At 41.4% G+C, this 14,781-nt stretch overlaps 1 protein-coding gene across 3 annotated transcripts in view; it reads left to right on the top strand.

The window, feature by feature from the left end:
* Positions 1 to 14,781, top strand: part of Dab2 (DAB adaptor protein 2) — a 53,744-nt gene that overhangs the window by 15,013 nt on the left and 23,950 nt on the right. The window lies entirely within an intron of this gene.

The following is a 14,781-nucleotide window of genomic DNA, read 5'->3' as shown; positions in this document are numbered from 1 at the left end:
TTCTTGTCTATAATTTTGAGCCTTTTTTAATAAAGATTGGATTAGGGACTTAATAGTGGCTTTCAAAAGAGACTTCTCTTTGAATAGGGCTATAGAGTTCAGCTAAGGAAACAAGGCATGGAATTGCATTCTTGGATACTAAAAGTGCCTGCACACACACACACACACACACACACACACACACTCACTCACAAAAGAGTCACATCAGATGCTACCATAGAGAGGAGACTTCAGCTCATGCTTGCAAACCAACTCAAGTTCCCTTGATTTGATGAACTTAATAGAGATGATGAAGAAAAGCTACAGACGGAACACCTGTCTATCTGGTCCAGGATTCTACCTCACCCCACCCCCATTTTTTCATTAAATATGGAAGTACCCTTTGCTTAACAGGTACAGAATCTTGCAGCTTCTCTTTAGAAATCCAAAGAGCAGACGACAGGGCTGTGACAAAGCACTCAGGCTAGTGAGCATTTGTCTAGGCCCTGCATGTTTTACTGACCAAGGAAACCCCATTTAAAGTGAAGTTGGACTCCTGTGGGCTCTAGCTAGCAGCCCTTTCAGTTCACCACGAACAGGCATATCTAGATCATCAATGGCCAAGAGGTCCCAGCTGATGCTTAGAAAAGTGATCTTCAATAAAGAATTAGTATTATCAGTTCATCTTGTACTGAAACTATATACTTAGTAGACCCCCATGGATAGTTCCAGGGATCCTAAGGAGGTAACAAACCTGATCAGCATGGAGGGTAGTCAACAGCACAGAGAAAGAAACACTTGACTCCATCTGCTTATTGTAGAAAGACACAGGGCTAAGTCAGATGTGTGTGGTGTGATGTGGTGTGAGTGTGTGTGTGTGTTCTGGTGCTGTTTTGTTATTCTGCTTCTTTTGTTTCGTTTTGCTTTGTACTGTTTTGAGAGAGTCTCACTCTGTATCCCTGGCTGGTCTGAAATTTAGAGATCTTCCTGACTCTGTCTTTCAAGTGCTAGGATTAAAGAAAGGCATATGTCACCACACCCAGCAGATAAACTATTTATTAAAAATAGATAAAAAAAGAGATAAAAAAATCTCTTCCTTCCTAAACCCTGGAATACTGCTAGAAGAGATGGTTTAACAAATGACTTAATACATTGACAAAAGATGAATATATATTCACATGTATATGTATAGTAATTCATATATTAATATATATTCTTATATGTGTATATGCACATATACATTTATATAGATTCAGTCTATTTCTGAACTCTAGGGCAAACTTTGTGGAATTTGTACAGAATAAGGTTATTCTTGAGGTTCTTAGAAATTTACAATCAGAAAAGGAAGCCTGTGAGCCTTGCCTTCATTTCCTGGGAAGCCTTAATTCTCTGAAATGCTTCTATCCATTTCCCTCTTTCTTGTTGAGATTATACAACCACGTGGCCTAAGGTGACAGAACTGGATCCCTGTAGGTGAAGCACATTGTTTTAATGATTAGCACCTCACAGGTCCAACTCCGCCCTAAAGTCACCCCTTCATAGGGTCCCTTCAGTCACCTTTCCATTCCTGCTGATTGTGCTTACGCCACCCTACAGTTCATCTTGCTCTCACTCTGAGAAAAATAATAAGTTTATTATTTTGTTTAAATAACCGTAAGCACAATTTAAAGGCATATAAGTTAGCTATTTCAGGACATTTTTGTATCATGCATTCTAAAATTTTAAGATTGGGATAATATTAGTATATTACCTCAAGAAGCAAGTTTCTAAAGCAAAACCTATCCCAGAACCTGATAGAAAATAATCTTCTTATTTCACTGGGGAGAAGTCTCCTGAATTTTTAGGTAATATTGTGGAAGCTTCCTAACCTTAAGCGTGCTAGGACACTGGTATTAATATAATAGGAAAGAGGACTGGTTCTCAGGTTCCTGGTTCCTCTAGAAACCTAACAGTCAACAAATAAATACAAAGTTCCTTGCTATTTTATTTCATTTTGTTTTATAGAGATGAGCTCTCTCTTGCCCAAGCTGATCTCCAGCTTTGGGGCTCAAATATTCCTCTTGCCTTATCCTCAAAGAATCTGGAACTAAAGGTGTACACCAACACCCCCAGCTCCTAGATATTTTTTAAGTGTTACCTTCACTCATTTTATTTAAAAGCAACAAAATTTGCTCTAAACGAAACCAGCTGAATCACTGTGAACCATCTCTGAGGCGATATTTAATATTCTGAGCACACAAGATGACAGTAATTAATTTTTAAAAGCTATCATTAGCCATTGAAGTCAGCACAGTCACCAATATTCTTGGAGATGAAGCTTAATGCCTTGTTGGTAAAATCATACCCAGCTAGAATAGATTGTATCAAACAAGGAAATGTGGGCAGGGCACATTTCTCATGGAAGGTTATTGCCAGCCCTAAGGGTAGACTGAACACCAAAACAAAGGGCATATTCTACCCAGGAGGCCACCTAGAATCCGGAGATGGCGTGTCTGAATCATAGCACTTAAAGCAGTCTTGGGTTAAGCCTCCCGAGACTTAATGCTGCATTCTTCCAGAAGTCTGGTCTAGACACAGACATGTAGCGGGCACACAACTTAGTCCCACTGACTATAAACAATTACTGCACACATCCCAGTTTGACTGCTGGGCACTGACACAACCAGGCAGCTGGACCCTTCCTGTTTTAACAACTTAAAAACTCAGCATGTGTCTGAAACTCGAGTTGCACAAAGGTGGAGCCGCACAAGCATTGGCTTTCTGGATTACGTGAATATGGGCCTCTGCCTGGGAAGGGAAATCTCCTTGGGATTTATATCATCCAGCCAGAAAGAAACCAAATATCAGGCAGTATTTCTTGCGCTAGTTTGTGGAAGAGGAAAAGCTTAAGATTACTTTCCCGTTTTAAAGCACCCTGGTGTGGTTATAAAAGATCATAATTCTGCTGGGGTGTGTGCCTCTGCCTTACTAACCTAAGGTTTCAAATACAGATTCTTATAAATAGCAAGCTTTCTTTAACTCCTAACACCAGGTAGAGTTCCAGGATGACTAATGGAACTGGAATATAGTGAAATGTGTTTACTAGGATTGTGCGCGCGCACACCGTAAGAGAACTTCCAAGAGGTGAACGTTGGTTGTATCCTAAGGTTCACAAAGGTGGGAGGCATGTCCTTCCAGGTTATTTCCTAAGGGAATGAACACATACACCTTGGCTAGCCTTGGAAGCCAACTGCTAAGTTTCATTAATAGGATTTCGTTGAAAAACTAGCCGGGAGCTAGGAAAATAAGCTTTGGCAGCAGCATCTCACCTAACTTAAGGATAGCCACAGAAACAATAAAACACTAAGTATGCAAAAGAACTGTGAGGAAAAAAATGCAAATGCTCTTATTATTCCCAGAAACCCGAAAGTGGTATGGATGTGTCTTTTTCCTCATCTGACTCTTCGGTTTCATTTTATTTTAATTTTTTTTTTCTTGGTTTTTCGAGACAGGGTTTCTCTGTGGTTTTGGAGCTTGTCCTGCAATTTAATCCCTTTCCTTCCTCCCGCATACCCCTGCCCACTCTCCTTCAAATTCATGGCCTCTTTTTTCATCAATTGTTACATGCATTTGCAAATACATACATATTCCTAAATATAACCTGTTGTGTCCATATAATGCTACTTAATATGTATGTCTTCAGGACTGACCATTTAGCACTGGACAACAAATTGGTGAACTCTTCCCTGGAGATTTACTTCCCAGCTCCTAGCTTGACATGGTTGCCTATAGTCCGTTGTGTAGGGTTGAAGCCTCAAGGGTTTCCCCCTATCCCCTGTAGTTTGGCATGTCTATTAGTGTCCTCCTTGTCCAGCTCAAGTTTGAGCTGTCATTAATGGCACTTCATTGATAGAGCTTGTGATGTAACTAGGAAGAACAATCTCCCTGAGTCTTCAGCTCTTCAGTCTTTCTGCCCCTTCTTCCTCAATGAACCTCAGGTGTGGGAGTGTTCTGTAGATGTCTCCCCGGGGACTGAGCTCCACAACTCTGCATTTTGATTGGCTGTGGTTTTCGGTAATAGTCTTCTGTCTGTTGCAAAGAGAAGTCTTGCATAGTTCAAGCACAATATCCTTGTGAGATTTAGTCGTGGAGTGAAAAGTGTTCACTGTGGGCTTATATTGGTCCAAGAGACTTTTATTCAAATTACTGCTCAAAAGCACTGTGATAGATTCTAAAATGTGCGTGTCCATAGTTACATTTTAATAAAAAAGTAGGAAAGCATTAAAATTCTTTATGTAAGTTGTTCACTCTTCAGAAAACTTTCTGCCAGGATTTAGGATGAGGACAGCACAGAAAGAAACAGAAAGAAACCATCTGATGATACAAGATGGAGTTTTTCCGGTTCATAGTCTTTTTGTTGGTGGTGGGTTTGTTTGCTTGTTTTTTACATTGAGGTGGGGTTTCACTAAGTAGCCCAAACTGGCTACCAACTCAAAAAACCCCAGCTCAGTCTCCAAAGATATTCCAATTCTAGACATGCACTACATAACAGAGTTGTTCTAAAGAAAGGTTTATAAAGTTGGTTCAACTCACCCATCCCAATTTTCCATGAACAGTTTTACTTTTTGAAAACCATCTTATCAAATATGGTTGATACCACTTCTACGGCAGTCACTGTTGCACAGTGTCTCCAATCCTATTGCGGCTACCAACGACAAGTGCCTGCTAGATTTGTATTCCCAGAAGAAAGCATTGAAGTGGCAGAGGTCGGTATGCTGTTGCTGGTTCTACAATATCGTCACAGGGGTAGGAGAAGGACTCAGGAGCATTCTGGAACATGGGCTTTCTTGTCAAAATTCATTCCACAAGGTGCTTCGTACCGAATAATGACCATATTAGAGGATTCCCCTTCCTAAAGGTTCATTTCACTGGGGTTAGAGAGAAGCTTGACATTTGAGCAACGTCTTCCTTATTCTCATCTACCCTAAAAGAACTCTCCCTTCCCAAACTCCTACCGCAGACTGCTTTAATTCATTGGCCTCTTCCCAGAAATGCTTTGGCTCAAAGTCCAAACTTGCTCTTCAAGTTCCCAGCCACCACTGAGTTTCAAAGTTCAAAATACACAAGAGAGAGCAGTCTGTGTTGAGCCCCCATCTCCCGAGAAAGCCATGCTCTCCTTTCTCCCAGAGTCTTAGACTTCTTTCTTGTGGTCCTTTCCTCAGAATTCATAGGAATCACTCACTCGGGCCTTGCCACACGAGTGAGTTTGTGTATATCTAAATGGAAGACAGAAAAAAAAAGAAATGATGTAGTTTAAGATCATTTCCAGGCCGGGCGGTGGTGGCGCACACCTTTAATCCCAGCACTCGGGAGGCAGAGGCAGGCGGATCTCTGTGAGTTCGAGACCAGCCTGGTCTACAGAGCTAGTTCCAGGACAGGAACCAAAGCCACAGAGAAACCCTGTCTCGATAAAACCAAAAAAAAAAAAAAAAAAAAGATCATTTCCAGGATGAGTTCAGTACCCTTGAACTCCAAGACACAGTGGTTGCCTTGCTGACCCCTTTCCCTGCAGTACTGCTGATATACAGTGCAAAGGGGAACAATAGCTTGTAGGAAAAGAAATACTGCATTGTCAGCCATATTTATTAGTTATTATCTGTGTCCAATAGTCCCAAATGCAGAGTTCTGGCACAGTGTCCACCAGATAGAGAGCCCCACTATGCTCGCCCTTGAAATACGCCAAGTGCATGAACCTTATCCTGGGTGTAGGGGGCAACTATGACAGAACTGAGCCCAGACTATCAGTGCTAGCTAGCAACGTGAAGCAATGACAAAGGTGATTTTTGAAGCTCTCTGTTTCCCAGAAGCCAAAATTTCAATACCACTTCCTTCTCCTTGTAGAATTGAATTACAGGACAAGGCTAGATTCCGGTTTTCCTGTTTCACCTAAGCAACAGGAGGTCAGGCTTGGGAGGGGTAGAATGTTGGTCAAGACATTGAAGCTAAGATGTATGCAGGCATGCAAGTGCTTTATTGTTTGTTTGTTTGTTTTGAGATAAGGTCTCATGGTACAGCCTAAGTTTGCTTCAGACTCAAAGGAATCCACCTCAACCTGCCAAGAGCTACTCTTATAGGCAGGGACACCTCACCTGGATATGGAAATACTTAACTTAAACCTCATGTCCATACTAAAAGCATTCCACATGAGCAGAAAACCAGAGGGGCATTCCACCACTACCCTCTTAGAATCTCAGTAGGTGATGCAGCCCTCCTTGCTGGCTTCATAGAGGTGTGTTAGCTGTAGCCAGGTTTCCCAAGGGACTAAAGTAGACTATGATTAGTGAAATTACTTGTTCTGCTCCCCCCCCCCCATAGGGAGAAGCATTTAAGCGCATAAACAACAGTCCGTGCACTGATAAAATTGACTAAAAAATACAGTTGAAAACTAATCATAAAGTTGAGACTTTGGTCTCAGCTGTGAATATGTTTCAGACGCTCCCAGTGAACTGGGTGGCCTGGCTAGTCTAGAGAATGGGCCTTAATATGGGTACACAAAGCTCCCTTAACACTTAACCCTCCCAAACACCAATTATGATAATTACTTCCTCCAGCTGGAAAGGAAGATATTGCTAATACAAAATTGTTTTTAAAGTGAAAAAGGTGGGGGGGGGCACAAAGTTGGGAAAGGCCAAATCAGCCAAAATTATTATAAGTTACCAATGTCACAACTCAGATTTCCATTTCATGCTGGAAGACAAAGAGGGAGAAGAGAGAGAGAGAGAGAGAGAGAGAGGAAGAGAAAAGAAACCAAAAGGCCAAGGTGCTTCACGGTAGAGAGTGTACTGAACTAAGAATAAATTTCAAGTCTTTGATCTGTGAGTTGTGTCTCAGACCTAGCCAAAACAACCAGCTCCAAAGGCCAGTTTGACCAAGTATGATTTCTTCTGCTTGGGATGGGGGTGGGAAAGAATCCAGGGACAATGTAGAATAAGAAGGTGCAAAACCTTTAAATTATTTTTCTGTTTTGGTTCAAGACTATGAAACATTTAGCTAAGTTGTTTTCTTGGTCTTTCCTTGATGTGCCTACTAAACGGCTTGGGTTGGTTTGGTTTGGTTTGGGTTGGGTTGGGTTGGTTTGGTTTGGTTTGGGTTGGGTTGGTTTGGTTTGGTTTGGGTTGGGTTGGGTTGGGTTGGTTTGGTTTGGTTTGGTTTGGTTTGGTTTGGCTTGGCTTGGGTTGGGTTGTGTTGGCTGTGGTGCAGTGGGACTTGCATGCTGGCACCCCTCTCCAACTGAGACACATCACATCCCAAGTCCCAGAAGGCTTTCTTGGTAGAGCCTCCATGTAATAATGAGCTTTGCACAGTCTGCTTTAAAAAAAAAAAGTTGAACACCAGGCACAGTATACTCTCTAGGAATAGTGCATTCTGGGAACTAATTTTCTCCTGGTGCTAGCTCTATCTTAGCCAGCTTTTTTTTTTTTTAACCTTTTTTATGCTCCCTGTTTCCTAATCTCTTTAAAAAAGAATCTACTAGGCAGGAGGAACTTAGAATAAGTCCTGTCTCTGTATGCCATGAGAACATAAATTTATAGGTTTTTAAGCCAGAGTGAGGCGGCAGAGGGCTGGCTTGAGCTTTGGTACAGCCACTCACCTTTTCACCTATATCACTAACTAAAGTGTGTCTCTCCATGTTTTGAGTTACTAACCATCAGAACACCTGCTGTGGAAAGAGCTGATGTTGGCTGCCATGTGATATTATACAGTACACGGCATTGGGATCATGGGCTGTGACTCAACCATAGTTGTATTTGTTGAACACTGGCGTGTGGTTTTGTTGTCTGTTTACTAGTTTTAAAAATAGACTCCTCTATGCCTCTGGCTGGCCTGGTATTCACTGTGTAGCTCAGGTTGTGATCTCATGATCACAAGCAATCCTTCTACCTCAGCAGGGAAAAATGCCTCAAACCATGTTTTTTTTTTTTTAATGGTTTAAAAAAATTAAAAGAAAAGCAAGGCTCCAGGTGGATGAGACTTTGAATCTTAAACTCTGAACTAATATGCCATCTCTCCTCTACCCCAAATTGACTGTTTAGGAAACTAGGGAACACTTAATGTAAGTTTGACTTGGCTCTAAATAGAAAGAAGTCTTCGTAGTTCAGGGCTTTATAATCTGACTCTTACACCAGCACCTCTCAGAGTACATGCTACTGGAAATGCATAACCTGTACAGAAATGCCTCACTTGTATATTAGCACAGGTATGGGGTCCCTACCATAGTCAATATTCACAAGAATGCCTCCCAGGACTCTTTGAGTGTACATTAACATGGTCTAGTTACCCGAGTCAACAAGACACAAAAATCTTTTGGCACCTTTATTTTTCTTTTTTTTTAAATTTATTTATTTATTAAAGATTTCTGTCTCTTCCCCGCCACCGCCTCCCATTTCCCTCCCCCTCCCTCAATTAAGTCCCCCCCCCCCAGCCCGAAAAGCAATCAGGGTTCCCTGTCCTGTAGGAAGTCCAAGGAACCCCCACCTCCATCCAGGTCTAGTAAGTTGAGCATCCAAACTGCCTAGGCTCCCACAAAGCCAGTGCATGCAGTAGGATCAGAAACCCATTGCCACTGTTCTTGAGTTCTCAGTCGTCCTCATTGTCCGCTATGTTCAGAGAGTCCAGTTTTATTCCAGGCTTTTCCAGACCCAGGCCGGCTGGCCTTGGTGAGTTCCCAGTAGAACATCCCCATTGTCTCAGTGTGTGGGTGCACCCCTTGCGGTCCTGAGTTCCTTGCTCGTGCTCTCTCTCCTTCTGCTCCTGATTTGGACCTTGAGATTTCTGTCCGGTGGTCCAATGTGGGTCTCTGGCACCTTTATTTTTAATTCTCTCGTGTCTGTATGATATGCTTTTGGTTGCCTGCATGCTAAACAGCATGTGTGGCAGTCAAAGAATAACTCCATGGAATCATTTCTCTCTTTCCACTTTGGACATGGGTTCCGGGGATTGGATTTGGGCCATCCAGTTTTTCTAATAACCGCCTTTCCCTGAGACGTCTCTCTGATCCACAGAAGTCTTACTGTCTGCTCAATTGGCCTTTGAAGAGTAGACTGTCGTGTTAAAAATCATAAAGATGGAAGCAGCTAAGGGAGGAAGTCATTCAACAAGTGCGAGACTTCAGAGCTGCATCTCAATGCATTTTCTCAGAGGTTACTTCAGAGACAGTAGAGAAGGTGTCAGCTGCCTGTTGGTCTCAAGGTCTGGCCTCCAGGTTAAGACTGTCCTGTTCAGGCAGCGTGTGATCATGGAAGCAGCACCTTCCCTGTCAAGAACAAAGTGCAGCCCTCAAAGCGAATATGTTTACAGTGCCTTCTTCTTCTTCTTCTTCTTCTTCTTCTTCTTCTTCTTCTTCTTCTTCTTCTTCTTCTCCTTCTCCTTCTCCTTCTCCTTCTCCTTCTCCTTCTTCTTCTTGATTTATTTATTTATTTATTATACTTAAGTTCTGTCTGCATGTGTGCCTGCAGACCAGAAGAAGCACCAGATCTCATTACAGATGGTTGTAAGCCACCATGTGGTTGCTGGGAATTGAACTCAGGACCTCTGGAAGAACAGCCTGTGCTCTTAGAGCCTGAGTCATCTCTTCAGCCTGACACTGCTTTCTTTTTGAGTCTCCTTCATTCCCTTCAGTATGTCTATTTCTTGCTGTTCTTGGTGGCAACTATAACTGGTATGTTAAAAAGTCCTTGAGATTGTGAATTTTTGAAAATATGGGTTAAAGGTAGGTGGGATTTAAGAACAGCAAATAACAAAAGAAAAGCATTTTATAAGGAGGAAAACAAATTCAGTTTTGAGCTCAACAGTTTATCAAAAACAGTTAGGTTTTGGGTTAATGAGTACATTTATTATTCCTAAAACAGAGGCATTTTTATACAGTTTTCAGGATAATGGTTTTAAGATCTTGGTGGACAGACATTCCTCTGAATCCACAATGGCTTGGTTCTAATATCCTCCCCTCTCACATAAGTCCAAACATTCTTTGATGTTCAAAACCCTACATATATTGTTTACTTCAAATCATCTAGCATATTTCTTTATTATATTTCAAATAATCCCCAGAGTATTTAAAATGCCTAATATAATGCAAATAGTTACTATATTGTTTTATTTAGGGAATGATATTTTTTTAAAAGTCTGTACATGTTTAGTACTGATTTTTTCTGTGTATTTTTGTTCAGCAGGCTTTTGAAACCACAGATATAGAACATTTGGATGTGGGGTGCTGAACGCATTAGGTGTTTATACCATATGACTCTGAACTTTGAAATGAGGTTCTCTACTATGTGTGAAATGGGGCTACTGTCAAGTCTTTAACTCAAGTTATTCTAGCATTTTGAGACAACCAAACAAACGTCTGCCTGTCTGTATAATCAGAGTAAGAAGGTAGGTGAGAGGTGCAGGTCAGAGGACCTGATAAATAATGCCATGACATTTCTTCAGAACCTCACAGTCATAAAGGAGTACCAATGAGACACCAGTACAAGTCCTACTGACAGAAGGGCAAGCAACTCTAAGAAGCTCTCCATTAAATTTATTTGCCCTTATAAACCCTAGACTAACTATTGCCCACTATGCTGATTTTTTTTTCAGGTTGCAAAATGCTATGAGTCACTTTAAGGACAAAACAAACTATAGCTGACTTTTATTAGTGCCACGGACACAGTCATTCAAAGATGACTCACGCATCCTTCCGCTGTACATCTCTTAGAACCCTCTCAGAAACCAAGGGAGATGTTGCAAGCTCCACAGTCATCTGACTTGATTGCCATGCAAGGAAGCCATTTCCACATTCCTTCAGGGAGATTTGTTTGAAGTTCAAAATCCAACTTAGATGTCTTCACTCAAGTTGAAGGAAGCTAGTCCCAATGGCTCAGCAAAGCTTTACTTACCATTTTCTGTTTTACATGTTGCCTCAAGGAGCCCAGGATACAATGTTTCCCCCAGATATATATTCTTACTTCTGTTTTCAATCTTCTAATGAAGGAAACATCCTTTTCTAGAAAACTAGAAAAATCAACTCTGTTTAGATATGACCCATATATACATCTTTGGGCTTTCATCTGTAATCCTTGCCTTTTACTGATCATTATATGTGTTTCCTAGGTAACCTCTTCCTTCCTTGATCACAAGAGTCTTATAATCATGCTGCAAAAGAAAGACTGAGTAATTCAAAGTACACATCCATTTTATTTCAAATTTATAGTAGACTTTCTTCGCTGTGTTTCTCTTTGGTTACTATAACCGTCACGGTAAAGGACATACAATAAAAGGAAGCCAAATACCTTTGGAACGATAGCAATGCCATCAAAGTTGTGGTAGCACAAACCTGTAACTTAACACTTGGGAAGGTGACAATTTCAAAGCCCACAGTGTGTTTGAAGTCAGCCTGAGCAACTTACTGAGAAGTTGACTCAAAATAGTACAGTGAAAAGGACCAGAGAGCAGGGGGTGAAATATCAACGGAACACTTTCCTGGTGTATGTAGGGTCAATCCTTAGGGACTCCTCCTTACAAATGTTGTCTTTGGTGTCTGAGGAAAAGAAATTGTTAAAACACATGGCCAAGTAGGTCTACTCACCTTCTGCCCTTTCTGTTTGACACAGGCAGACAAAACGTGATGTGGTCATGGGCCTTGAGTTATACTGTGACATGTCTTGCCACCATCCCCTTTCCCTTAGGTGCACAACTGTGCTTTGTGAAACTTCTCAGATTTCTTTAAAATATTAAAACCTTGGGGTCAAAAATGCTACATTGAATGGGCTAAGTCTTTTTTTTTTCCATCCTGGAAGTAGCTCTTGTACACCAGGTTGGTCTCGAACACACAGAGATCTGCCTGCCTCTGCCTCCAGAGTGCTGGGATTAAAGGCGTGCGCCACCACCACCCAGAGTGGGCTGAGTCTTTTTAAAAAAAAAATAAAAACCTTATGTTAGCAAAGTCTTTTCTTGTCAGAAACAACACGCTGTTGTAGGGTGTGACGGTACTTCCTGTGATGGACAATGAATTCTGATGTCCATGATTCTTTCCCAGCCAGTGATTCCACCTGGTTTGGAAGCCTCCCCTACCTCTGTGGTCCATGGAAACACTGTTGAACTCAGTGTCATATGGGAGCAAAAGAACAGGTGTTTCCAATGAAACTCTTCATCCAATGGAAGTTTCTGACCTGGAAAGCAGTGAAGTACAAATAGGTTTCCATCTACTCCTGGAAGACAGCCTGTGTCTTTGAGACACATTAGCTACCCTTTAGACTTTAGGGCCCTCAGACAAAACTTCTCATTACATTTCTAAAAACAAAAACCACAGGTACTAAAGGGAAGGTAGAGAGTTGTGAGAAACTAGAAATTGGCAATACACACATTCACATGCATGATAAGCAAGGAAGAGAATTTAAACTGTTCCAACAGCCCAGGCTACCATCCATGTGCATGGCTCCCACATGCCAAATGAGTCTTCTCCTCTCAAGGGCTCTGTGCAGAGAGGCATGAAGCTAATCTGTGTGAAACTGTATGATGAGCATGCTTGTTTAGAAAGGAGAGTCAAGAGCTTCAGAGGAGACTTTGGCCTACCTACTGTCTTCAGGGACAATAGGTACCTGAGGGAGCTGGATATACCTCAGCAGATGGGAAAATGTAAGGAAGTGAACCACTCACTTTAAGGCCATTCAGAAAGAAACGGAAAAGAGCAGAGGGTAAAGATGATCAGGAATTAAACACGCAAGGGCATTACACAGGAAATGAAAATAGCTGATCATTGCCTAAATTCAAAGGAGAGCTTCCACCGGAAATTTTACAGCTACTTTTTTAATTTAGAGAATATTCATTCAACTCATTAAAAAAAATTCTGTGGCAGCCTAATTAAGTAAACACAAGCTAGGATGCAGAGCTCCAAGAAAGGCATAGATGTATGGTGTATGCAATAAGACCACTCTAACTGATGGAAAGCAAAGTAATTAATTGTGTGTGTCAGGAGACCATCAGCAAAGTGAGTGGCTTAATGCTTAATGCAAGAGAAATTTATTGATCCAGTACTTCTAAAGGCAGTAAGCCCAAAGTCAGGATGTGACATAGTTGGTTACTTGTGGATTGTGCTGGATTTGGGAAGGGATCTAAATCCAATGACACATGTCCTTACTTTTAAAAGACAGAGTGAGGTCTGAGGGACAGAGACTTACAAAGCAAATGGGAACATAAATCCAAATAAGAGCTTAATTTGATATGTCTGCTGACCAAGGAAAGCTAAGTGACGGCTCACATCTACCCGAGGCAAGGAGCATGGCACAATCCCATTTTATTGCAAAGACTATGGGCACTAAGTCTTAAGACATAGTTTTATTGCCCACTACGTAGACATAATAGGCACCTTTTGTAACAAGATGGTGATTTTTAAGATAAGATTCATCAATGGGATGTCAAGGGATTCTGACACTGAACCCGACTGTGTGGGATAAAAAAACCGGTTCTGTTGCTTGGCAGGAAGTAAAAAGTCTGTGCCTTGGTTTTTCGTGGGAAGATGAAATAATGCTGTAATATGAGTTGAGGATTTTTAGGAGTTAAACGGGAAAACCTTCGAGGCTCATTCTGTATCTGCCATGTCTATGAAGCAGCATGCATTCCCATGGGTAGGTTTGGACCATGGTGTTGTCATACATGGGGGACATAGTGCAGAAAGACAAAAGTTCCTGTGGTAAGGGAGTGTCCCTGTCTAGAGACAGTGTTACAGTAAATTTTTAAAGAAGAGTGGCTCTCCTCCGCGTCTGGTCTATAGTTTTAGAATGTTTACCCTCTCGTGTTTCTCTAGAGTATATAGGAACAGAAGGCAATGTGGTGCAAAAACCTTTTGAAACATTAGTTTACCCCCCGAGTACTGGCTGTTTTCTCTACTGTAATCCACAGGGGGGCGCTATAGGAGCTTGGGGAACAACTGTTTTGAAAGTTTGTGCTGAATGATAGCAAAAAGGCATTTGTTAGTGTATTCAGTGAATTGTGCAAGAGACACCCTTAAGCACTCTGATACACTAACATGTCGATGGAGAAAATGGAAATGAATTATCTATAATACTAATTTTCCAATAGCATATGAAATGTTTCATTATGACATTTTTATACACATAAATCACTGTGTTTTGTTTATATCTACTCCCACTACCTTTTTCTCCCAATCTTCCCCACCCAATCTTTTCCTGTCTGCTCTTCCCCCTTCCTCTTTTACATATTTTTCCTTATGCTTTCATGCAAATATGTATGCTCTATGTCATATATATATGATCTAGCCCTACATATATTTAAATATAGACTCCAAATACAAGAGAAAGATGGGATATTTTACCTTTCTACCCTCCATGCTCCTTCTCATGTTTCCATCCTCCTCCTTCCCCAAAGTCCCCATTCTACATACATATTATAACCACATATGACAGAAGATGCACTGTTTACCTTTCTGAGTCTGGTTTATGTTGATTATCAGGTTGATTCCCAGTGCTGCTGCGCCCCACTCCCAGCACCGCCACCACCCACCATGGAGCTATTTAAAGTTCAGAGCTTATATAGCCCTGGAGATCATATGTAGTATCATAATAGTGGCTTATTAAATGTCTCAGTAAAGTAGTAAGTCTGCTCTTTTCTACTTTGGGGATGCTGGGGATAGGAGCCAAGCTGCAGGTATTCTTATACCGCTGGAGCAAACTGCCTTTCTAAGCAGTTTTGTGGATAACTGAAACTCTCAATATCCATTTTCAGACATCAGTTACCATCTAATCGAGTTCAGCAGGTATGTTTCTC

Source organism: Microtus oregoni, unplaced genomic scaffold, assembly GCF_018167655.1.
Source record: "Microtus oregoni isolate MIOR12 unplaced genomic scaffold, Mior012 000036F_ref0000092, whole genome shotgun sequence".
In the NCBI taxonomy this organism is placed as follows: Eukaryota; Metazoa; Chordata; class Mammalia; order Rodentia; family Cricetidae; genus Microtus; species Microtus oregoni.
Note: the sequence above shows the minus strand (reverse complement) of the source record. Positions and strands in the feature narration are given on the sequence as shown.